The sequence below is a fragment of the Triticum urartu genome, chromosome 7A, assembly GCF_056163025.1.
Source record: "Triticum urartu cultivar PI428250 chromosome 7A, HENAU_Tu73, whole genome shotgun sequence".
Classification (NCBI taxonomy): domain Eukaryota; kingdom Viridiplantae; phylum Streptophyta; class Magnoliopsida; order Poales; family Poaceae; genus Triticum; species Triticum urartu.
Genome location: NC_141879.1, coordinates 650,978,850 through 651,003,346, shown reverse-complemented (window position 1 = coordinate 651,003,346; position 24,497 = coordinate 650,978,850). Strand labels below are relative to the sequence as shown.

General features: G+C 45.1%; 1 long non-coding RNA gene across 3 annotated transcripts; it reads right to left on the bottom strand.

The window, feature by feature from the left end:
* Window positions 1-17,678: 17,678 nt before the first annotated feature.
* Window positions 17,679-21,110, bottom strand: LOC125527200 (uncharacterized). Of its 3 annotated transcripts, XR_015611487.1 has the most exons (6): window positions 20,695-21,109; window positions 20,445-20,569; window positions 19,570-19,862; window positions 19,397-19,483; window positions 18,468-18,652; window positions 17,679-18,019 (listed from the first exon to the last, which is right to left on the bottom strand). It is a non-coding gene; the product is annotated as an uncharacterized LOC125527200 (long non-coding RNA). The 3 variants fall into 3 exon arrangements; XR_007291999.2 differs by having other exon boundaries at window positions 19,570-19,878; window positions 20,445-21,110; XR_007291998.2 differs by having other exon boundaries at window positions 20,445-21,106.
* Window positions 21,111-24,497: the final 3,387 nt, after the last annotated feature.

Genomic DNA, 24,497 nt, shown 5'->3' with positions numbered 1-24,497 from the left:
CATGACCCATTCCATTAGCTTAGCACACGATCATTTAGTATGTTGCTATTGCTTTCTTCATGACTTATACATGTTCCTATGACTATGAGATTATGCAACTCCCGTTTGCCGGAGGAACACTTTGGGTGCTACCAAACGTCACAACGTAACTGGGTGATTATAAAGGAGCATTACAGGTGTCTCCGAAGGTAGATGTTGGGTTGGCGTATATCGAGATTAGGATTTGTCACTCCGATTGTCGGAGAGGTATCTCTGGGCCCTCTCGGTAATACACATCACATAAGCCTTGCAAGCATTACAACTAATATGTTAGTTGTGAGATGATGTATTACGGAACGAGTAAAGAGACTTGCCGATAACGAGATTGAACTAGGTATTGGATACCGACGATCGAATCTCGGGCAAGTAACATACCGATGACAAAGGCAACAACGTATGTTGTTATGCGGTCTGACCGATAAAGATCTTCGTAGAATATGTAGGAGCCAATATGGGCATCCTGGTCCCGCTATTGGTTATTGACCGGAGACGTGTCTCGGTCATGTCTACATTGTTCTCGAACCCGTAGGGTCCGCACGCTTAAGGTTACGATGACAGTTACATTATGAGTTTATGCATTTTGATGTACCGAAGGTTGTTCGGAGTCCCGGATGTGATCACGGACATGACGAGGAGTCTCGAAATGGTCGAGACGTAAAGATTGATATATTGGAATCCTATGTTTGGACATCGGAAGTGTTCCGGGTGAAATAGGGATTTTACCGGGTTACCGGGAGGTTACTGGAACCCCCCGGGAGCCATATGGGCCTATATGGGCCTTAGTGGAAAGGAGAAAGGGGCAGCCCAAGGTGGCTGCACCACTTCACCCTCCCCTAGTCCTATTAGGACTAGGATAAGGTGGCCGGCCCCCCTCTCTCTCTTTCCCCCCTTGGGAATCCTACTTGGAATAGGATTGGGGGGGGGAGTCCTACTCCCGGAAGGAGTAGGACTCCTCCTGCGCCTCCCTCCTTGGCCGGCCAGCCTCCCCCCTCTACTCCTTTATATACGGAGGCAGGGGGCACCTCTAAACACACAAGTTGATCCACGTGATCTATTCCTTAGCCGTGTGCGGTGCCCCCTGCCACCTTATACCTCGATAATACTGTAGCGGAGTTTAGGCGAAGCCCTGCTGCTGTAGTACATCAAGATCGTTACCACGCCGTCGTGCTGACGGAACTCTTCCCCGACACTTTGCTGGATCGGAGTCCGGGGATCGTCATCGAGCTGAACGTGTGCTCGAACTCGGAGGTGCCGTAGTTTCGGTGCTTGATCGGTTGGATCATGAAGACGTACGACTACTTCCTCTACGTCGTATCATCGCTTCCGCAGTCGGTCTGCGTTGGGTACGTAGACAACACTCTCCCCTCGTTGCTATGCATCACATGATCTTGCGTGTGCGTAGGAAATTTTTTGAAATTACTACGAAACCCAACAAGTTCGCCTTGAATAAAACTCTTCCAGCAATGCCCAACCTTGGTTTTACCATTTGCCACCTAGCCTCTTTTTCCCTTGGGTTTTCGGAGCCCAAGGGTCATCTTATTTTAAACCCCCCGGGCCAGTGCTCCTCTGAGTGTTGGTCCACCTCGTCAGCCGCCGGTGGCTACCAGGGGCAACTCTGGGCTGGCCTACCGGAAGTTTGGACAATCTGAGTGTGCCTTGAGAACGAGATATGTGCAGCTCCTATCGGGATTTGTCGGCACATTTGGGCGGTGTTGCTGGATTTGTTTTAACTTGTCGAAGTGTCTTGTAGAACCGGGATATCGAGTCTGATCGGAATGTCTCGGGAGAAGGTATATCCTTCGTTGACCGTGAGAGCTTGTCATGGGCTAAGTTGGGACTCCCCTGCAGGGATTTGAACGTTTGAAAGCCGTGCCCGCGGTTATGGGCGGATGGGAATTTGTTAATGTCCGGTTGTAGATAACTTGAACCTTAACTTAATTAAAATGAATCAACTGTGTGTGTTACCGTGATGGTCTCTTCTCGGCGGAGTCCGGGAAGTGAACACGGTGTTGGAGTAATGTTTGTCGTTGGTTGTTCCATAGTTCTTCGTTCGTGCTTTGCTTTCTCTTCTCGCTCTCTTTTGCGAACATGTAAGCCACCATATATGCTAGTCGCTTGCTGCAGCTCCACACATTTACCTTGCCTTACCTTTAAGCTTAAATAGTCTTGATTGCGAGGGTGCGAGATTGCTGAGTCCCCGTGGCTCACAGATTACTTCCAAACCAGATGCAGGGCCCGATGACCCCGTTCCAGATGATGCGCTTGAGCTCAAGTGGGAGTTCGATGAAGACTCACGCCGTTACTATGTGTCTTTCCCTGATGATTAGTAGTGGTGCCCAGTTGGGGCGATCGGGACCGTGTCGCATGTTGGGTTGATCTTTTATTTTGGTACCGTAGTCGGACCATGAGTGATTGGATGATGTAATGCTATTTATGTACTTTGTTTGACGTGGCGAGTGTAAGCCAACTATGTTCCTTCCCTTTTATTATCTATTTACATGGGATGTTGTGAAGATTACCTTACTTGCGACATTGCTTTCAATGCGGTTATGCCTCTAAGTCGTGCTTCGACACGTAGGAGATATAGCTGCATCGAGGGCGTTACAAGTTGGTAATCAGAGCCTTCCCCGACCTTAGGAGCCCCCACTGCTTGATCGTTATTAGCGGCCAAGTTGAGTCTAGAAAAATGTTTTGAGTCATTTAGGAATTATATATCGGAGAGTTTAGGAATTCTTTTTACTCCCCAGTCCCTTCATCGCTCCGGTAAGGCATCCTGACGTAGAGTTTTGACTCTTCTCTTCTCAAATTTCACTAAATTTTTTTAGGATCACGCGGGTATCTTGGAATCGTTCTGATGGATTTGTGACAAGAACATTGTTCTTGGTGCCTCCTGTCATTTAGGGGTTGTGGCAGTGTCCCGGGGAGTTGAGCTCCGAGGCGTTGTCGTCACAATTTTATCGTTGCAGTTCTGGAATACCTGAGTTTAGTCCGCTGACATCGAAAATCTCTTTTATGCAGTTGTTGGTGAGATAACCTCGACGCCACCCAGTACTGGGGCGGGAGTTCGGGAGTATTGCCATAACTTGTATAACGGATGCTTTTCGAAGGTTGAGGTAGACGGTTTCCGAAGTTTTTCTCGGTTATGTGTTGAAGGATGGATACAACTGGATGTAGGATTTGCTAGATTTGGGTGAGATATTATGCTTCCCCTGTATCCCCAACACCTGATTGCATAACCAGAAAGTTTTGGGAGTTTCATAGGTGGGAATTCTTGTAGCTCTAGTTCTTCTTCCACGGATATTTGGTTTGAGATTGGGTGATCTTTACCGAGTATTCGTTCTTGCTCCGTACCTTGTTGATTTATTCCTCTACCTAAATTCTAAGTGGCTTCTCAATTTATGGATATGTGACCATTTCAATTGGAATGCATTCGTTCATTATGTTCGGATGTGAAGACTTTATGTTGCAATTTCAACCCGTTGGAATCAGCTTCAATTTTTGTCTATCAGTGTGCTAATGGATGTCAACCTCTTCAGGATGGCTCCTCCAACGCGCACGACTCCGAATCCTGATCCGCCACCACCACCTCCTCCTCCAGAGGCGTGGCAAGCTGTGATGGCCGCTACCAATGCAAACACGCAGTTGATCATGCAAATTCTTCAAGAGCGCAATCAAGCGAACCAAGCGAACCAAGGCAACCAAGGCAACAATTAGAATCACTTTGCTACACTCAACCAGTTCCTTGCTAATCAGCCAAAGACCTTCAGCAATTGTGTTGAGGCAAATGATGCTGACGATTGGCTCATGGACTTGTGCAAGCATTTCGAGTGCAGTAACGTCAGGCCTGAGGACTTTGTCAAATTCGCTTCCTTCCAACTCAAAGACCAAGCTGCAGAATGGTTCCAGCAGTACAAAGATTCCAGAGGAGGCCGTGTGATTACCTGGGATGAATTCCGTCAAGACTTCAAAGCTCATCATATTCCTCAGAGCGTGGTTGAAAGCAAGCGTGAGGAATTCCGCAACCTGAAGCAAGGCTCTATGTCTGTCTATGACTATAACAAGTTGTTTCAGAGCGCCCGCTTTGCTAAGCAGGACGTCCCTGACGAGAAGAGCATGATATACCAGTTCAGGGGTGGTCTCAGAGAAGAAATCCAGCTAGCTCTTGTTCTCTTTGAGCCCTTGAGGTACAATGAGTTCTAAAACATGGCATTGAAGCAACAGGCTGCTCAACTGAAGTGTGATGCTTCCAAGAAGCGAGTCAGAGATGCTAGTCCTTCTTCCTCTACTCAAGTGGCCAAGCAGCAGAAGTATTGGCTTCCTCCTCCTCCGTTCCATCAGCCGTATCAACAGAAGAGCAAAGGTGGCAGTGGATCTTCCCACCCACCCAACCCTAGCTTTCAGAACAAGACTTCGTCTCAAGCTCCAAGATCGAGTGCTCCGTATCACCGTCCGCTTTCAGAGGTCACGTGCAACAAGTGCCAACAGAAGGGTCACTATGCCAACAAATGCTTCAATCAGAGGCGTCTCCCTCCTCCTCCTCCTATGAGATCGGCAAGTACAGCTGTGGTCAAGCATAACCCCAAGCACGCCAAGGTCAACTTGATGAATGCAGCTCAGGCAGAGGACTCGTCAGATGTCATCATGGGTAACCTTCCTGTTAACGATGTTCCTGCAAAAGTACCTTTTGACACTGGTGCATCGCATTGTTTCATCTCGAAACCTTTTGCATCTAAGCATGAGTTGACTTCTCAAGTTTTGCATAAACCGTTAGCAGTGGTCTTACCGGGTAAATGTTTGCTCGCTAACCACGAGGTCCCGGATATTTCTATCATGATGGGTGATTTTAAGTTCCTGGCTTCTCTAGTGGTCCTTGGTAACTCGGATATTGATCTTATTCTCGGGATGGACTGGCTTTCTAAGCACAAGGCTCAGCTTGATTGTGCAGCCAGGCAGATTCAATTGACTCATTCGTCTGAGGATGTAATTGTCTTTGCCGCTCGGGATAATACCATCCGTCTGTTTTCTCTCAATGAGAAGGGTGAACTGGATGCCATCTCTCAAATTCCAGTCGTTTGCGAATATCAAGACGTCTTTCCAGAAGAGCTTCCAGGAATGCCTCCGCACCGGCCAGTTGAATTCGTCATCGATCTTGAGCCTGGCACGGAACCGGTGTGCAAACGTCCCTACAAGCTCGGACCTGAAGAGTTGAAGGAGCTGAAGAAGCAACTCGATATTCAAGAACGTATGGGTCTCATCCGACCTAGTTCCTCTCCGTGGGGTTGTGGAGTTCTTTTTGTGAAGAAGAAGGATGGAACGGATCGACTTTGTGTTGACTACCGTCCATTTAACAAGAAGACTATCAAGAACAAGTACCCACTTCCCAAAATCAACGAGATGTTCGAACAACTCAAAGGTGCCCAAGTATTCTCCAAGCTTGATCTCCGTATGGGTTATCACCAGATTCGAATCCGTGAGCAAGATATTCCCAAGACGGCTTTCAGAACAAGCTATGGTTCATATGAATACACTGTCATGTCTTTTGGCCTCGTCAACGCTCCTCCGACTTTCTCTCGCATGATGAACTTCATCTTCAACGCCTACACAAATGACTTCGTTTTGGTCTATATCGACGACATTCTGGTCTTTTCAAAGAACAAGGAAGATCATGCCAAGCACTTGCATTTGGTGCTCGATAAGCTCAGGGAACATCAGTTCTACGCCAAGTTCTCAAAGTGCGAATTTTGGCTCAATGAGGTTCTTTATCTTGGGCATATCATCTCTGCCAAGGGCATTGCGGTGAATCCTGAGAAGGTGTCTGCAATTGTGAATTGGGAACCACCTCAGAACGTGAAGCAACTCCGTAGCTTCCTCGGTCTCGCAAGCTACTGTCGAAGGTTCGTTGAGAACTTTTCAAAGATCGCGAAGCCTCTTTCAAACCTTCTCCAAAAGCACGTCAAGTACGTTTGGTCTCCGGAATGTGACATCGCTTTCAACACTTTGAAAGAGAAATTGTTCACTGCTCCAGTTCTGACTCCGCCTAATGAAACCAAACCGTTCGAGGTCTTCTGCGATGCCTCTCTCCAAGGCCTTGGTGCAGTGTTGATGCAAGAGAAGAAAGTTGTGGCTTATACCTCTCGCCAGTTGAAGCCAAACGAGAAGAACTACCCCACTCATGACCTCGAGTTGGCGGCAGTTGTGCATGCTCTTTTGACTTGGAGACATCTCTTATTGGGAAGAAAAGTGGACATCTTCACTGACCACAAGAGTCTCAAGTACATCTTCACTCAGCCTAATCTCAACCTCAGGCAGACTCGATGGGTCGAAATGTTTCAAGAGTATAATCCAAGTATCGAGTATACTCCAGGCAAGGCCAATGTGATTGCTGACGCATTGAGCAGGAAGGCTTACTGCAACAGCCTGATTCTCAAGCCTTACCAACCCGAGGTTTGTGAAGCTTTCCGCAAACTTAATCTGCAAGTTGTTCCTCAAGGTTTCCTCGCCAACCTTCAAGTCTCTCCTACCTTGGAAGACCAGATTCGCGAGGCTCAACTTCTTGATGCTATGGTGAAGAAGGTGAAGATTGTGATTGCCAAGAGCCAATCCAAGTACAAGTGCTATCGCCTTGATGACAAGGACACTCTCTTCTTCGAGGATCGAATTGTTGTGCCCAAAGGTGATCTTCGTAAGGTTATCATGAACGAGGCTCACAATTCACTCCTCTCCATCCACCCTAGGAGCACGAAGATGTATCAGGACCTCAAGCAGGCTTATTGGTGGACTCGAATGAAGCGCGAGATTGCTCAGTTCGTGAATGAATGTGATGTCTGCAGAAGAGTGAAGGCAGAACACCAAAGGCCACTTAGTCTCCTCCAACCTCTTGCCATGCTAGAATGGAAGTTTGACCACATTGAGATGGACTTCGTGACTGGGTTTCCAAAGTCCAAGCGTGGCAATGATGCTATATTCGTTGTCATCGACAAACTCACTAAAGTGGCTCACTTTCTGCCTATCAAAGAGTCTATCACTGCAGCTCAATTGGCAGAGCTCTATACCTCTCGAATTGTCTCTCTGCACGGTATTCCACAGGTGATCTCTTCAGACCGTGGCAGCATCTTTACCTCCAAGTTTTGGGATTCTTTTCAAAAGGCCATGGGCACCAACATCTGCTTCAGCACAGCTTTCCATCCTCAAACTAGCGGTCAAGTCGAGCGTGTCAATCAGATTCTTGAAGATATGCTCAGGGCTTGTGTGATCTCCTTCGGCATGAAGTGGGAAGATTGTCTTCCATACGCCGAATTCTCCTACAACAACAGTTTTCAAGCCAGTTCGGGCAAGGCCCCATTCGAAATTATGTATGGCAGGAAGTGCCGTACTCCACTCAACTGGTCTGAAACCGGTGAACATCAACTTCTTGGAAATGACTTAATCACAGAGGCAGAGGAGATGTGCAAAGTCGTCCGTGATAATCTCAAAGCAGCGCAATCGCGCCAGAAGAGCTACTATGATAGTAAGCACCGTGATTTGGCTTTCGAGATCGGAGATCATGTTTACCTCCGCGTCTCTCCAATGAAAGGTACTCGTCGCTTCGGTATCAAAGGCAAACTTGCCCCTAGATACGTGGGTCCTTTCAAGATCGTCAGCAAGAGAGGCGATCTCGCCTATCGACTCGAGCTTCCTTCAAACTTTGCAAATGTGCACGACGTGTTCCATGTCTCTCAGCTCCGCAAGTGCTTCCAGACTCCTGACCGCACCGTCAACTTCGAAGACATTGATCTCCAAGTAGATCTCTCTTATCGTGAGCACCCCGTGGCTATTCTTGAAGAGACTGAATGCAAGACTCGCAATAAGTCAATCAAATTCCTCAAAGTCAAGTGGTCACACCATTCCGACCGTGAAGCCACATGGGAACGCGAGGATCACCTCCGTTTTGAGTACCCGGCGTTCTTCCAGTCCTAGATCTCGGGACGAGATCCTTTTGTAGTGGTGGAGTGTTGTAACACCCCGGATGTAATTTACCTAATATGTACTCCAACTCTTGCCATTTCCGGCGCTAAGTTATTTTATTTTCTCAGGTTCGGGTTTTGTCTCCGTGTGTTGTTGTTGTTGTCATGCATCTCATATCATGTCATCATGTGCATTGCATTTGCATACGTGTTCGTCTCATGCATCCGAGCATTTTCCCCGTTGTCCGTTTTGTATTCCGGTGCTCCTATCTCCTCCGGTGGTCATTTCTACCTTCTTTTCGTGTGTGGGGGTTAAACATTTCCGGATTGGACCGAGACTTTTCAAGCGGCCTTGGTTTACTACTGGTAGACCGCCTGTCAAGTTTCGTACCATTTGGACTTCGTTTGATGCTCCAATGGTTAACCGAGGGACCGAGAAGGCCTCGTGTGTGTTGCAGCCCAACACCCCTCCAATTTGGTGCAAAACCCACCAAAACCCTCTCCATCATCTAGAGCGTTCGATCATGATCGCGTGGCTGAAACTGCACCTCATTTGGACACTCGTAGCTCCCTCTATGCCTATAAATATCACCCCTCTGAAATTCACGTTTCCTTCTTCCCCCGAAACCCTAGATCCACCCCTCGCGTCGCCGGACATTTTTCCGCCGGGCCGGACGTGTCCGACCCGAGCGCCGCCGCCACGTGTCAGCCGCCCGTTGGCCCGCACCTCAGCCCCATATCGCCGCTGCCCACCGCCGCGCCGGCCCGCCCCGGCCCAGGCGAGGCCGCCGCGGCCCAGTCGCCGCGCCCCGCCGCCCGGCTTCGCCCGCCTCCGCCCGGCCTCCTCTCGCCGCCGCCTTCGTCAACTCTGGCGGCCGGAGCACCGCGCCGCACCGGGCTCCGGCGACCGCCTCACCGCCCGCCGACCGCTCTCCTCGCCGCGCACCCGCACCGCGGGAGCCACGCCCCGCCGTTGTGCTACACCAACTCCGGCGCCGCCCCGCGCCTCCTCCTCCCTCTCCGGCAAGCCGGCGACCTCCCTCTCCGGTGAGCCCGTCAAGTCCGGCCGACGAACTCCGATCTGCGCGCCGCCCAATCTAGATCCGGTCCGGGTGAACAGTAACCCTAGATCCGGAGGGTATATTTTCTCTAAGTCCCCAGTCTCTCAAATTTTTTGGTAAACTTTGACGCATCGTAACTCCACATCCGTAGCTCCGTTTTGGGCGTGTAGCATATCAAAATGTACGTCTCAGAGAGTACATAATTTCATCTCAGTGCATCATTTTCATTTGAGCTCATCTCGATACCCGAAATGCTGTTGGAAGAGTGCTATTTGAGTTAATTGTCAGATCTGCTGCACCAAATAGCTATTTGTCATTTTTGCCATGATTAATGTGTGCATGATATGCCCCTGAGCTCTACATGAGTTTTGTTATATGCTTTTCCATCTTTCCAGAGGTGCTATCCATGTATTTTTGTGATATGTGTGGTGACTAGTACAAGCTTGCAAAGTGGTGCATTCGTTAATGCTGATTTCAGGGACTTAGGAATTTCACTAAGTCCTGATCTGTTTTTATCAATATGCCATATGTTCATGTTGTTTCCTAGTGATCCGTGCCTCTTTTGAGGATGATCAGTAAGGATGATTTGTTAATCTTGTGGTGCTCTATCCATCCATGCCTTTTTTTGCAATTATGGAGCACCATAGATTGTGTTAATCGAGCTCTACGTTTGCTATTTCGTGAATCTGGGAAGATTGTCTACTTGTTAGCGATTTTGCCGAGGATGTATTAGTTGATCCGTGCATGCTATGTTGTTGTTCTTGCCATGTCTAGCTTATATAATGTGTATTCTTGATGGGTGTATGCTTAGATTGTCATGGCTTGCTCTGTAGTGAGTGCATCGAGCTCGTAAACATGCCTACTTGATATCTGATTTGCATGCTCCAGTTTTTCTCTTAAGTCTGAGATCTGATTATGTTTTTGCCATGTTCACATGCTTGCAATTGTATTTTCTGATCCCTTTGGGCTCAAGGTCACTAAGGGACTTTTGTTAAGATCTTTGAGTAGCTCCATGTCATGCCTTGCTTTGCCATGTTAAGTTCCTGTAGCATATAGTTTTCATGTTCCAAAGTGTGCTACCTGATCTGAAATTTCAGGCTTGTGTTAATTTCACTAAGTCTGAAACCTGTTTACCAATTGCACTTTTGCCATGCTTGTTTGAACCTGTTAATGGATGAATTGGTCATAGATCAGTGTTCATCTTTTGTCAATCATCATGAATGGATCCCTGCCATGTATTTTGTTTCCATGTTCGAGTGCCGTAGCATATTTATCTTGATGCATTTAGATGGCTACTTGCTGTTTATCACAGACCGGTGCCATATTTGTTTTGCTTGCCATTTCCAAACCGTTCCTCCAATTCCGGTGTTCTTTATATCAATTTCAAGAGAAATCACCTCACCTTTCCAGTGGAACACTTGGATTTCCATGTTGAGGCTAGGTTCATTCATTCCTTGTCAAATCTTGCATATGCATCACATATCGCATCCCGCATAGCATACCATGTTTGCATCATGTTGTTTGAGCTTTGCACGTGGTTGATTGTGTTCCTTGTGCTTGTTTGTCTTGTTTAGGTAGAGCCGGGAGATGAGTTCGCTAACGAGGAGCCCGTTGAGTTTGCTTTCGAGGATCCAGTCAACTCTGACAACTTTGCAGGCAAGATGATCATACCCTCGAAATCACTTCTATCTTTGCTTTGCTAGATGCTCGCTCTTTTGCTATGCCTATACTACGATGCCTACCACTTGCTTATCATGCTTCCCAAATTTCCATGTCAAACCTCTAACCCACCATGTCCTAGCAAACTCGTTGATTGGCTATGTTACCACTTTGCTCAGCCTCTGTTATAGCGTTGTTAGTTGCAGGTGAAGATTGGAGATCGTTCCTTGTTGGAACATTATTTTCTTGTTGGGATATCATTATATTACCTTGTTATCTTAATGCATCTATATACTTGGTAAAGGATGGAAGGCTCGGCCTCTTTCCTAGTGTTTTGTTCCACTCCTGCTGCCCTAGTTTCCGTCATATCGGTGTTATGTTCCCGGATTTTGCGTTCCTTACGCGGTTGGGTGATAATGGGAACCCCTTGACAGTTCGCCTTGAATAAAACTCTTCCAGCAATGCCTAACCTTGGTTTTACCATTTGCCACCTAGCCTCTTTTTCCCTTGGGTTTCCGGAGCCCAAGGGTCATCTTATTTTAAACCCCCCGGGCCAGTGCTCCTCTGAGTGTTGGTCCACCTCGTCAGCCGCCGGTGGCCACCAGGGGCAACTCTGGGCTGGCCTACCGGAAGTTTGGACAATCTGAGTGTGCCCTGAGAACGAGATATGTGCAGCTCCTATCGAGATTTGTCGGCACATTCGGGCGGTGTTGCTGGATTTGTTTTAACTTGTCGAAGTGTCTTGTAGAACCGGGATACCGAGTCTGATCGGAATGTCTCGGGAGAAGGTATATCCTTCGTTGACCGTGAGAGCTTGTCATGGGCTAAGTTGGGACTCCCCTGCAGGGATTTGAACTTTTGAAAGCCGTGCCCACGGTTATGGGCAGATGGGAATTTGTTAATGTCCGGTTGTAGATAACTTGAACCTTAACTTAATTAAAATGAATCAACTATGTGTGTTACCGTGATGGTCTCTTCTCGGCGGAGTCCGGGAAGTGAACACGGTGTTGGAGTAATGTTTGTCGTAGGTTGTTCCATAGTTCTTCGTTCATGCTTTGCTTTCTCTTCTCGCTCTCTTTTGCGAACAGGTTAGCCACCATATATGCTAGTCGCTTGCTGCAGCTCCACATATTTACCTTGCCTTACCTTTAAGCTTAAATAGTCTTGATCGCGAGGGTGCGATATTGCTGAGTCCCCGTGGCTCACAAATTACTTCCAAACCAGATGCAGGGCCCGATGACCCCGTTCCAGATGATGCGCTTGAGCTCAAGTGGGAGTTCGACGAAGACTCACGCCGTTACTATGTGTCTTTCCCTGATGATCAGTTGTGGTGCCCAGTTGGGGCGATCAGGACCGTGTCGCATGTTGGGTTGATCTTTTATTTTGGTACCGTAGTCGGACCATGAGTGTTTGGATGATGTAATGCTATTTATGTACTTTGTTTGACGTGGCGAGTGTAAGCCAACTATGTTCCTTCCCTTTTATTATCTATTTACATGGGATGTTGTGAAGATTACCTTACTTGCGACATTGCTTTCAATGCGGTTATGCCTCTAAGTCGTGCTTCGACATGTAGGAGATATAGCCGCATCAAGGGCATTACACTTAGCTTAATGCATCTACAATTGATCCCACTACTTAGGAACATCACCGCTGGACAGTGAGGTGTCAAGCCCGCAAGTAGTTAGATGAGACTCACCGGATACGTGTTAGCCCACTGGAGAGATTTTTACCTTTATCGACACCCGTCCAGATGGCGTGTCAAGATAATAGGAGTTAGCTGGGTAAGCGGTGCCTAGCGATGCATTTAATGCGTTTTGTCCTAACTAGCAGAGTTACGTATGATAACACTGTTGATGTCTAATCATCATGTAATCCCTTTTTGCCACTGTGGTATCCCCTTACACTATAAAAGCAGGACCAGTACAAAATTTACGAGGGTTGACAACTTAGTAGCTTGCCACTTTGCCCCACTACTCGTGCAGCTGATGTCCCCCTGGTCTTGCCGAGGTTAGCACTCCTTGTACGGGTGCGCCACACATACACAATATACAAAAAAGCAGGAGTAGGGTTCTACACCGCTTGGTGGCCCGAACTTAGGTGAAAGATCCTTGTGTCATTTGTGGGTTGTGCTCTCTGTTCCCTGTGCATCTCCCTTGCCAAACCAAAAAGGGGCTCGTTGACCCCATAGATGGGTGTGCAAATGTTCTACTACCAATACGGTGCAGGAGAACATGGTTATTGTTTTTATGTGCAAGTGAAATCATATTCTGAGTTCGTGACTGAAATGCCACTGAACTTGTGAAATACCACTATATTAGATATTTGGAATATGATTAGGAAATGCATCTGAACTGTGGAAGAAAAAAAATGAATCGAAGATTTGGAAAGAAGTTTCTTTTCTTCAAAATTTGTTCTTTTGTTGTGAACTTTAAAATTTTGAAATATGGGACTCATAAAAATAATAATTATATAACAAAAATATTGAATATCTATTTAGTGGAATAGGACATGGCTATTATTTTCATATGTGGTGCCTTTAAGCCTATATGATATCATATTCTGAATTTGTGATTGAAATTCCACTAAATGTTTTGTGAAATACCACTGAACTGCAGATGTGAAATATGATTTGGAAAAAATAGGCAAGGGTATTAGCCGGGCCTTTGATATGACTAGGAATTGCATCTAAAATTCAATACAAGATTTGAAATAAAGTTTAATGTTGCAAGACCCACTAAAAATCAGTTATATAAAGAAAATAAGATGGAATAGATAAAATATGGGAATAGTAGTACTGGAATAAGATGGAATATATTGAGGTGTAGACTCAAGTGTGAATCTAAAACCATCCATCGATGACATAGCTTGCATGTTGGAATAGAGTTTTTGGGCGTTGAATTGAGTCTGTGTGCACTTTCGTATCGTGGTAGTGTGATTTTTGAAGTGTCAATTTGGTAGTCTATTACAAACGTTGGAACTGCTAACTTTGTGTTCTTGCCCAAAATTGTTAAACCAGAATGTTTTGTGATTGAAATTCCACTAAATGTTTTGTGAAATACCACTGAATTACATATGTGAAATAAGATTTCGAAAAGAATAGGCAAGGGTAAGCACGGATTGCCCCTGTGGTTTTCTTTCCTTGATTAGTCAATGTGTACATGCAATGCACGTTAATTTGGAAGTATATTAGGTGCATGCAAATATTAAGTAAGATATTATTTGCGTGTTATTATGTGATTATCACTATATTTGGCATGAAAGTAACTGCGCGCTAAACGTGTTGAGCGCTCGACATTGAAGCAGTCTAGGTCGTTGGATTGACATAATTTGATGGTCGAGATTAATTCGATCTACCCCTTTGGGTCTTTTTATGTTGTTATAGATGTCACCATGAAACACATGTGCTAGGTAGTGCCTCATTTGAAGATGATTCCCGTGGGCACTGCTCTTATTGTCTTCTATTTTTCGGTTTTAGCTTTGCATTGGTCGGTATGTTGACTATGTGTATTTGTGATGCTTTCTCATCATGTTTCTTTAGAGATTGAGTTTACTTATTTAGTCTTAACTTAATGCATCTACAATTTATCCCACTACTCAGGAACATCACCGCTGGACAGTGAGGTGTCAAGCCCGCAAGTAGTTAGATGGGACTCACCGGATACGTGTTAGCCCACTGGAGAGATTTTTACCTTTATTGACACCCGTCCAGATGGCGTGTCAAGATAATAGGAGTTAGCTGGGTAAGCAGTGCCTAGCGATGCATTTAATGCTTTTTTTCCTAACTAGCAGAGTTACGTATGATAACACAGTTGATGTCCAATCATCATGTAATCCCTTTTTGCCACTGTGGTATCCCCTTACACTATAAAAGGAGGACCATGGCAACATATATGAGGGTTGACAAGTTAGTAGATCGTCACTCTGCCCCACTACTCGTGCAGCTAATGTCCCCCTGCTCTTGCCGGGGTTAGCGCTCCTTGTACTAGTGCACCACACATACACCAAATACGGAAAAGCAGGAGTAGGGTTTTACACCTCTCAGTGGCCCGAACTTAGGTAAAAGATCCGTGTGTCATTTGTGGGTTGTGCTCTCTGTGCCCTGTGCATCTCCCTTGCTGAACCAAAAAGGGGCTCGTTGACCCCATAGATGGGTGTGCAAATGTTCTACTACCATTACAGTGCAAGAGAACATGGTTATTGTTTTTATGTGCAAGTGAAATCATATTCTGAGTTCGTGACTGAAATGCCACTAAACTTGTGAAATACCACTGAATTACATATTTGGAATATGATTAGGAAATGCATCTGAATTATGGAATAAAAAATTGAATCAAAGATTTGGAAAGAAGTTTCTTTTCTTCAAAATCTGCTCTTTTGTTAGAAATGTGAACTTCAAAGTTTTGAAATATGGGACTCATAAAAATAATAATTATATAACAAAAATATTGAATATCTATTTGGTGGAACAGGACATGGCTATTATTTTCATCCGTGGTGCCTTTAAGCCTATATGATATTGAAGGAAATATGCCCTAGAGGCAATAATAAAGTTATTATTTATTTCCTTATATCATGATAAATGTTTATTATTCATGCTAGAATTGTATTAACCGGAAACATAATACTTATGTGAATACATAGACAAACAGAGTGTCACTAGTATGCCTCTACTTGATTAGCTCATTGATCAAAGATGGTTATGTTTCCTAGCCATTGACATGAATTGTCATCTGATTAATGGGACCACATCATCAGGAGAATGATGTGATTGACTCGACTCATTCCATTAGCTTAGCACTTGATCATTTAGTATGTTGCTATTGCTTTCTTCATGACTTATACATGTTCCTATGACTATGAGATTATGCAACTCCCGTTTACCGGAGGAACACTTTGTGTGCTACCAAATGTCACAACGTAACTGGGTGATTATAAAGGTGCTCTACAGGTGTCTCCAAAGGTACCTGTTGGGTTGGCGTATTTCGAGATTAGGATTTGTCACTCCGATTGTCGGAGAGGTATCTCTGGGCCCTCTCGGTAATGCACATCACTTAAGCCTTGCAAGTATTGCAACTAATGAGTTAGTTGCGGGATGATGTATTACAGAACGCGTAAAGAGACTTGCCGGTAACGAGATTGAACTAGGTATTGAGATACCGACGATCGAATCTCGGGCAAGTAACATACCGATGACAAAGGGAACAATGTATGTTGTTATGCAGTCTGACCGATAAAGATCTTCGTAGAATATGTGGGAGCCAATATGAGAATCCAGGTTCCGCTATTGGTTATTGGCTGGAGACGTGTCTCAGTCAGGTCTACATAGTTCTCGAACCCGTAGGGTCCGCACGCTTAAAGTTTCGATGACAGTTATATTATGAGTTTATGAGTTTTGATGTACCAAAGGTTGTTCGGAGTTCCAGATGTGATCACGAACATGACGAGGAGTCTCGAAATGGTCAAGACATGCAGATTGATATATTGGAAGCCTAGGATATCAAAAGTGTTCCGGGTGAAATCGGGATTTTACCGGAGTACCGAGGGGTTACCGGAACCCCCCGGGGGCTTAATGGGCCATAGTGGGCCTTAGTGGAGAAGAGGAGAGGCAGCCAGGGCAAGGGCCGCGCGCCCCTCCCCCCTAGTCCGAATAGGACAAGGAGAGGGGGGTGGGCCCCCCTTTCCTTCCTCTCTCCCTCCTCTTTCCCCCTCCACTGGGAGTCCTACTCCCGGTGGGAGTAGAACTCCTCCTGGCGTGCCCCTCCTGGCCGGCCGCACCTCCCCCTTGCTCCTTTATATACGGGGGCAGGGGGGCACCCTAGAGACACAATAATTGATCATTTGATCTTTTAGCCGTGTGCGGTGCCCCCGTCCACCATAGTCCACCTCGATAATAGTGTAACAGTGCTTAGGCAAAGCCCTGCGTCGGTAGAACATCATCATCGTCACCACGCCATCGTACTGACGAAACTCCCCCTCAACACTCGGCTGGATCGGAGTTCGAGGGACGTCATCGAGCTGAACGTGTGCTGAACTCGAAGGTGCCGTACATTCGGTACTTGATCGGTCGGATCGTGAAGACGTACGACTACATCAATCGCGTTGTGCTAACATTTCCGCTTTCGGTCTACGAGGGTACATGGACAACACTCTCCCCTCTCATTGCTATGCATCACCATGATCTTGTGTGTGCGTAGGAAATATTTTGAAATTACTACGTTCCCCAACAGTGGCATCCGATCCAGGTTTTATGCGTTGATGTTATATGCACGAGTAGAACACAAGTGAGTTGTGGACGATATAAGTCATACTGCTTACCAACATGTCATACTTTGGTTCAGCGGTATTGTTGGATGAAGCGGCCCGGACCGACATTACGCGTACGCTTACGCGAGACTGGTTCTACCGACGTGCTTTGCACACAGGTGGCTGGTGGGTGTCAGTTTCTCCAACTTTAGTTGAACCGAGTGTGGCTATGCCCGGTCCTTGCGAAGGTTAAAACAGCACCAACACTAAACCATGGTAGAGCTTACGTGACACACCTATGTGTTGGCATAGGGTACCTTTGCCGACAGATAAGTTGTAGCTAACAGTAATGCTGACAGAAGATGAAAGAGTCGGAGGAATTGCTGTGGGCAAAGGTATTGCCGACAGTTGTTTACTTCCCGACACTTTTTCATTCGGCATATACCCTACCTACGCCGACAGATGGTTGTCCACGTACACCCTACCTACACCGACACTTTATCAGACAACATACACCGTACCTATGGCAACAGATAGCATGTCCACATACACCCTACCTTTGCCGACACTTTATTAGCCATGTAAACCCTATCTACACCAACAGATAATCTATCAACGTACACCCTACCTACACCGACAGTTATTTCCTTTGCCAACAGATAAATTTTTGCTAAACTAATATGCACTCAAAACAATACATATTCAATTATTATCCTCACCCAGAAGCAGGTTCAAGATGAACACATACTGTACCGCAATGAAAATATGTTCAGAATCATGTATATACATTGAACACAAGTAGAAAAACACATCAATCTTGACAAAGCATAGTTTTGGCCATCTTAACAATCATCCAGAACACACAAGTTACAAAAAGATGGGGACTATTTGCTAGTATGACAGACTTCAACTAAGATGGTCTAGAACACACAAGTTCATATCTACATTCACAAAGTGCAAGCTCCGAAACACCAAATGGTCTACATGACATGTAGTATCCATGATTACAGGTTGGTTGGTCCATAAACACTGCAAAGCCATCACATCCAAGTGCACCAGTTGGGTAAGTACCTGAAAACAGTTTGCACAAATTTGTCAGGAAAGTGGAATCGGCGCAAGTTGTTCAAAGCTCGTATGCGGATTAACACAGATTTTATCAATAAATTCTCATGATATCATAATTAACACAGATTTGCATAATATAGAACTATATTCCAGTGCTTGCAGTCTTATCAACAATGAATCCATTGACCATTTAAAATAAGATGTACAACTTGGTAACTTATTTTATAGACTGTTAAATAAGCATTCACTAAAGAAAAGACAATGTATTTCCTAACCTCCCTCGATTTTTCATGATTAAGAGCTACATAACCATGGATAAAAAAAGGAAACTAGAACACATATACACAGGCAATTTAGTGAAACACATAGGCCAGCAACCTTCTAAAGCGACATTTTAGAAACTGTTCTTATGCAATAGCATGTGAGCTAATTACTACTGAAACAAAAAATGTACCTAATAGTTGATGTACCCGGCGAAGAAGCCCTCCATTCGCCACCGGTTGCCCACTGCAAGTCGTGGCCCTGGTTCCCTGTGAGGTAGCCTTCCACCCACCATTCGCTATCTGCTTTACGTGAAGTGGGCAACCATCCATTCTCCACCAATTGCCTGCGCTGCATGCTGGTGGTTGTGGTTCTCGGCTATTATTGGGAAGACTAGATGGGTTAGTAACTTGTTTCTCAGAGACTGGCATTGTAATGATAACAACTGTATTTAACTGCACTAGTTGCATCTATTTTTTACTCTAACTATGTGCAGTTGACATAGGCATATCAAGGTAGAACATTGAATTTAAGCATAAAAAGTACATGACTAAGCAATATATATTGTGCAAGTTGAAAAGTTCATGCGTAAATGTGCAAAATGTTCATAAGTACAGGACTGAGAAAATAAGGGACTACAAGACAGGAGACTACACCAGCTGTTGCCCTGTTGTATCTTAATAAACTATCTTATGCTCAGATAGCAGTTAGGATTCAACAAGTCCACTGAGCAGTAATGTAAACCATACAAGTAATTTAGTTATATGATTGAAGGAGTGGTGGTGAGCTTCAGGGATTCTGGCTAGTCAAGCAATGTATGTTGACAATTCGCTATCACGCACACTCCTGATAATTCTAGTTTGGTTCACAATTGCCATTCCATTCCAAAGTAGGACAAGCTAAGTGTAACATCATAGATTGAAATGGTCGATTACAGTCAATAAACAAAACCTTGCGTAAGGACTGGAAGCAACATCAATGTAGCTAGCGTCTAAGCAAGTAAGAAGTGTAAAAATGGATCTGTATAGGAAAGTAAAATAAACACACCACAATGTTTCCATACAAAGCAGCGCTCGAGTGCGTACAAAAACATGTAGAGAGAGAGAAGGAAGGCAAATTTACCAGAGAATTCAAGGTGTGCAGTTTCACCTCTAACCGCTGAAACCTTGATGATTTCAGTCAGCACAGAGTTGCGGATGGAACCTAGTGCTGCAAATGTAAAGGCGAAAACAGTTCAGAATCTACATAGCCCAGGAGCAATTGATCATGAAATTGTTAAGATGTATTTTTCTAACCTAATCTGGCAAGTCGATTCACCCATCCAGGAGTTGGCTTTCCCGTGAAGTGCTTGCAGACGTCAGCTGTGAAATGGTTACAGTTTCTGACAATCAAGTGATAAGTGTCCCCATGGTAATCCTCTGCAAGATCCTCTAGGAAAGTGGTGTGAACTTCAGCCCGGGACATATTGGTGGTAACATTGCAAACAGAGCGACTAAAGATAGAAACGGAACAACTTTTCGTTTCTACTTGGAACACTCCGCTGGTCAGGGATATTCATGGGCTTCATACCCAAACTCCATACAATGTACTGCAGAAAAAGTTCACTGGAAATGGTCAGTCTCAGATGTGGAATTTACATATAACTGCATGAAACTTGTGTGCACGGGACCTCGTGACACACTGATGTGGATTTAAGTTGATGCAGAAAACTGAGGTGCTCGACAATATGGCAAGTAGGCAAAGGGCAGCGAAGTTGAGATACAGAAAAGAGCATGAAAGGCCTTGGTGTGGAGCAGCTCAGCTCAGTCTGGGGTTATAACTTATATGGCGGCAATACAGGGAAGTAAGAAGCGTCTTTATAGACAAATAATAACCATTTTCACAGAGAAATAAATGCATGAATAGTCTGCAATGAGAACAATAGTGCATCAGCATTAGAGTTACACCAGACCCATAACAGAGTAACAATTTTTTTCCAGATCCATACCATTTTCAACGAAATAAATCATATAACTGACTAGAGCTTTTAGATCAAAGAAATAGATACAACCAACTAGGCATATGATAACAGCGGAAGATATTTTTCATGGGAGGTAACATATCACAAATTATTCTTGAGACGCAACATGCCACATATAGCAGAAACGAAGGTACATGTCAATATGCATACTTATGTGGTCGCCGAGGATGAGCGTTGCTGTTGGTGACGAGTAGACGAGCTTTGCAGAAACCATTCATCAGAGGTTCCACCATTGGTGGAGGTGTGGCCGAGCTTGTTGGACATGAGATCCTTTCCTGAGAGAAGGAAGAGGAGGGTGTTGGCATGGTCGGTGAAGGTCCCGGCGGACGGAGGTGTTGGCGGCTGCGACACCGGGGAAGGCTTGCAGCGGATGGGGTCAGGGGATCTGGGATATGCTCACCGGCATCAGCGGGGACTCAGACCAGCGAAGATGCCCATGTGGTGGCAGCGAAGGGGACGGGGAAGGCAGACGACGGAGGGGGCCGGGAGCTCGGGGCTATGGGCACCGGTGGCGGTAGGGAAGGGTCCGAGGATGGAGACCCCGAGGTCGAGCGGCGGCGACGGAAATTGGGGGAGGCGCGGATAGGGTTAGCACGACTGGATGTGAGGCTACGGGTTCGTTTGGGGGTCCTTAGCCAAAGGTGAGGTGAAAACTGGGCCGTGCGCAGTGAAAATTTTGGGCTCTCGTGCCTTATTCACGCGGCAATTTCTGGGCCTTTCCTTGCCTGGCACGTGTCCACATACGCCGACACTTAATCTGTGTCTATACACCCTAACTACGCTGACAGATTCTATGTCATTAAGCACACACCTACGCTGACTGAAAAAGTATCGGGGCATACACATCCACCGACAGATGATATGTCACTTGGCGTTTGCCGACAGATACAACGTCGTTGAGTGATTTCCGACACATAGTTTGTCTACAATGATGTACAATGGCTGACAGATGATCTGATTACAAAGCTATAGAGCTACGCCAACAGATCTTTTGTAGAGATTAATAGACCTTTGCCCACAGAAGTGTGTCATCTAAGCTCTACCATGGTGCAGTGCAACTTGACAAACTATCGTTGTGGTTTTGATGCGTAGGTAAGAACGGTTCTTGCTCAGCCCGTAGCAGCCACGTAAAACTTGCAACAACAAAGTAGAGGACGTCTAACTTGTTTTTGCAGGGCATGTTGTGATGTGATATGGTCAAGACATGATGCTAAATTTTATTGTATGAGATGATCATGTTTTGTAACCAAGTTATCGACAACTGGAAGGAGCCATATGGTTGTCGCTTTATTGTATGCAATGCAATCGCCCTGTAATGCTTTACTTTATCACTAAGCGGTAGCGATAGTCGTAGAAGCATAAGATTAGCGAGACGACAATGATGCTACGATGGAGATCAAGGTGTCGCGCCGGTGACGATGGTGATCATGATGGTGCTTCAGAGATGGAGATCACAAGCACGAGATGATGATGGCCATATCATATCACTTATATTGATTGCATGTGATGTTTATCTTTTATGCATCTTATGTTGCTTTGATTGACGGTAGCATTATAAGATAATCTCTCACTAAATTTCAAGATAAAAGCGTTCTCCCTGAGTATGCACCGTTGCCAAAGTTCGTCGTGCCCAGACACCACGTGATGATCGAGTGTGATAAGCTCTACGTACATCTACAACGGGTGCAAGCCAGTTTTGCACATGCAGAATACTCAGGTTAAACTTGACGAGCCTAGCATATGCAGATATGGCCTCGGAACACTGAGACCGAAAGGTCGAGTGTGAATCATATAGTAGATATGATCAATATAGTGATGTTCACCATTGAAAGCTACTCCATTTCACGTGATGATCGGTTATGGTTTAGTTGATATGGATCACATGATCACTTAGAGGATTAGAGGGATGTCTATCTAAGTGGGAGTTTTTAAGTAATATGATTAATTGAACTTAAATTTATCATGAACTTAGTACCTGATAGTATCTTGCTTGTCTATGTTGATTGTAGATAGATGGCCCGTGCTGTTGTTCCGTTGAATTTTAATGCGTTCCTTGAGAAAGCAAAGTTGAAAGATGATGGTAGCAATTACACGGACTGGGTCCGTAACTTGAGGATTATCCTCATTGCTGCACAGAAGAGTTACGTCCTGGAAGTACCGCTAGGTGTACCACCTGCGCCAGCAACTGCAGACATTGTGAATGCCTGGCAGTCACGTCTTGATGACTACTCGATAGTTCAGTGTGCCATGCTTTACGGCCTAGAACCGGGACTTCAACGATGTTTTGAACGTCATGGAGCATATGAGATGTTTCGGGAATTGAAGTTAATATTTCAAAAGAATGCCTGGATTGAGAGATATGAAGTCTCCAATAAGTTCTACAGTTGCAAGATGGAGGAGAATAGTTCTGTCTGTGAGCATATACTCAAGATGTCTGGGTACTGCAATCACTTGATTCAACTGGGAGTTAATCTTTCGGATGATAGCGTCATTGACAGAATTCTTCAATCACTGCCACCAAGCTACAAGAGCTTCGTGATAAACTATAACATGCAAGGGATGGATAAGACGATTCCCGAGCTCTTCGCAATGCTAAAGGCTGCGGAGGTAGAAATCAAGAAGGAGCATCAAGTGTTGATGGTCAATAAGACCACTAGTTTCAAGAAAAAGGGCAAAGGTAAGAAGAAGGGAAACTTCAAGAAGAACAGCAAGCAAGTTGCTGCTCAAGAGAAGAAACCCAAGTCTGGACCTAAGCCTGAGACTGAGTGCTTCTACTACAAGCAGACTGGTCACTGGAAGCGGAACTGCCCCAAGTATTTGGCGGATAAGAAGGATGGCAAGGTGAACAAAGGTATGTGTGATATACATGTTATTGATGTGTACCTTACTAGAGCTCACAGTAGCACCTGGGTATTTGATATTGGTTCTGTTGCTAATATTTTCAACTCGAAACAGGGACTACAGATTAAGCGGACACTGGCTAAGGACAAGGTGACGATGCGCGTGGGAAACGATTCCAAAGTCGATGTGATCGCCTTTGGCACGCTACCTCTACATCTACCTTCGGGATTAGTTTTAGACCTAAATAATTGTTATTTGGTGCCAGTGTTGAGCATGAACATTATATCTGGATCCTGTTAGATGCGATACGATTATTCATTTAAATCAGAGAATAATGGTTGTTCAATTTATATGAGTAATATCTTTTATGGTCATGCACCCTTGAAGAGTGGTCTATTTTTGATGAATCTCGATAGTAGTGATACACATATTCATAATGTTGAAGCCAAAAGATGCAGAGTTGATAATGATAGTGCAACTTATTTGTGGCACTGCCGTTTAGGTCATATCGGTGTAAAGCGCATGAAGAAACTCCATACTGATGGACTTTTGGAACCACTTGATTATGAATCACTTGGTACTTGCGAACCGTGCCTCATGGGCAAGATGACTAAAACGCCGTTCTCCGGAACTATGGAGCGAGCAACTGATTTATTGGAGATCATACATACAGATGTATGAGGACCAATGAATATTGAGGCTCGTGGCGGGTGTCGTTATTTTCTCACCTTCATAGATGATTTGAGCAGATATGGGTATATCTACTTAATGAAACATAAGTCTGAAACATTTGAAAAGTTCAAAGAATTTCAGAGTGAAGTTGAAAATCATCGTAACAAGAAAATAAAGTTTCTATGATCTGATCGTGGAGGAGAATATTTGAGTTACGAGTTTGGTCTACATTTGAAACAATGCGGAATAGTTTCGCAACTTACGCCACCCGGAACACCACAGCATAATGGTGTGTCCGAACGTCGTAATCATACTTTACTAGATATGGTACGATGTATGATGTCTCTTACTGATTTACCGCTATCATTTTGGGGTTATGCTTTAGAGACAGCTGCATTCACGTTAAATAGGGCACCATCGAAATCCGTTGAGACGACGCCTTATGAAATGTAGTTTGGCAAGAAACCAAAGTTGTCATTTCTTAAAGTTTGGGGCTGCGATGCTTATGTGAAAAAGCTTCAACCTGATAAGCTCGAACCCAAATCGGAGAAATGTGTCTTCATAGGATACCCAAAGGAAACTGTAGGGTACACCTTCTTCACAGATCCGAAGGCAAGACATTCATTGCTAAGAATGGATCCTTTCTAGAGAAGGAGTTTCTCTCGAAAGAAGTGAGTGGGAGGAAAGTAG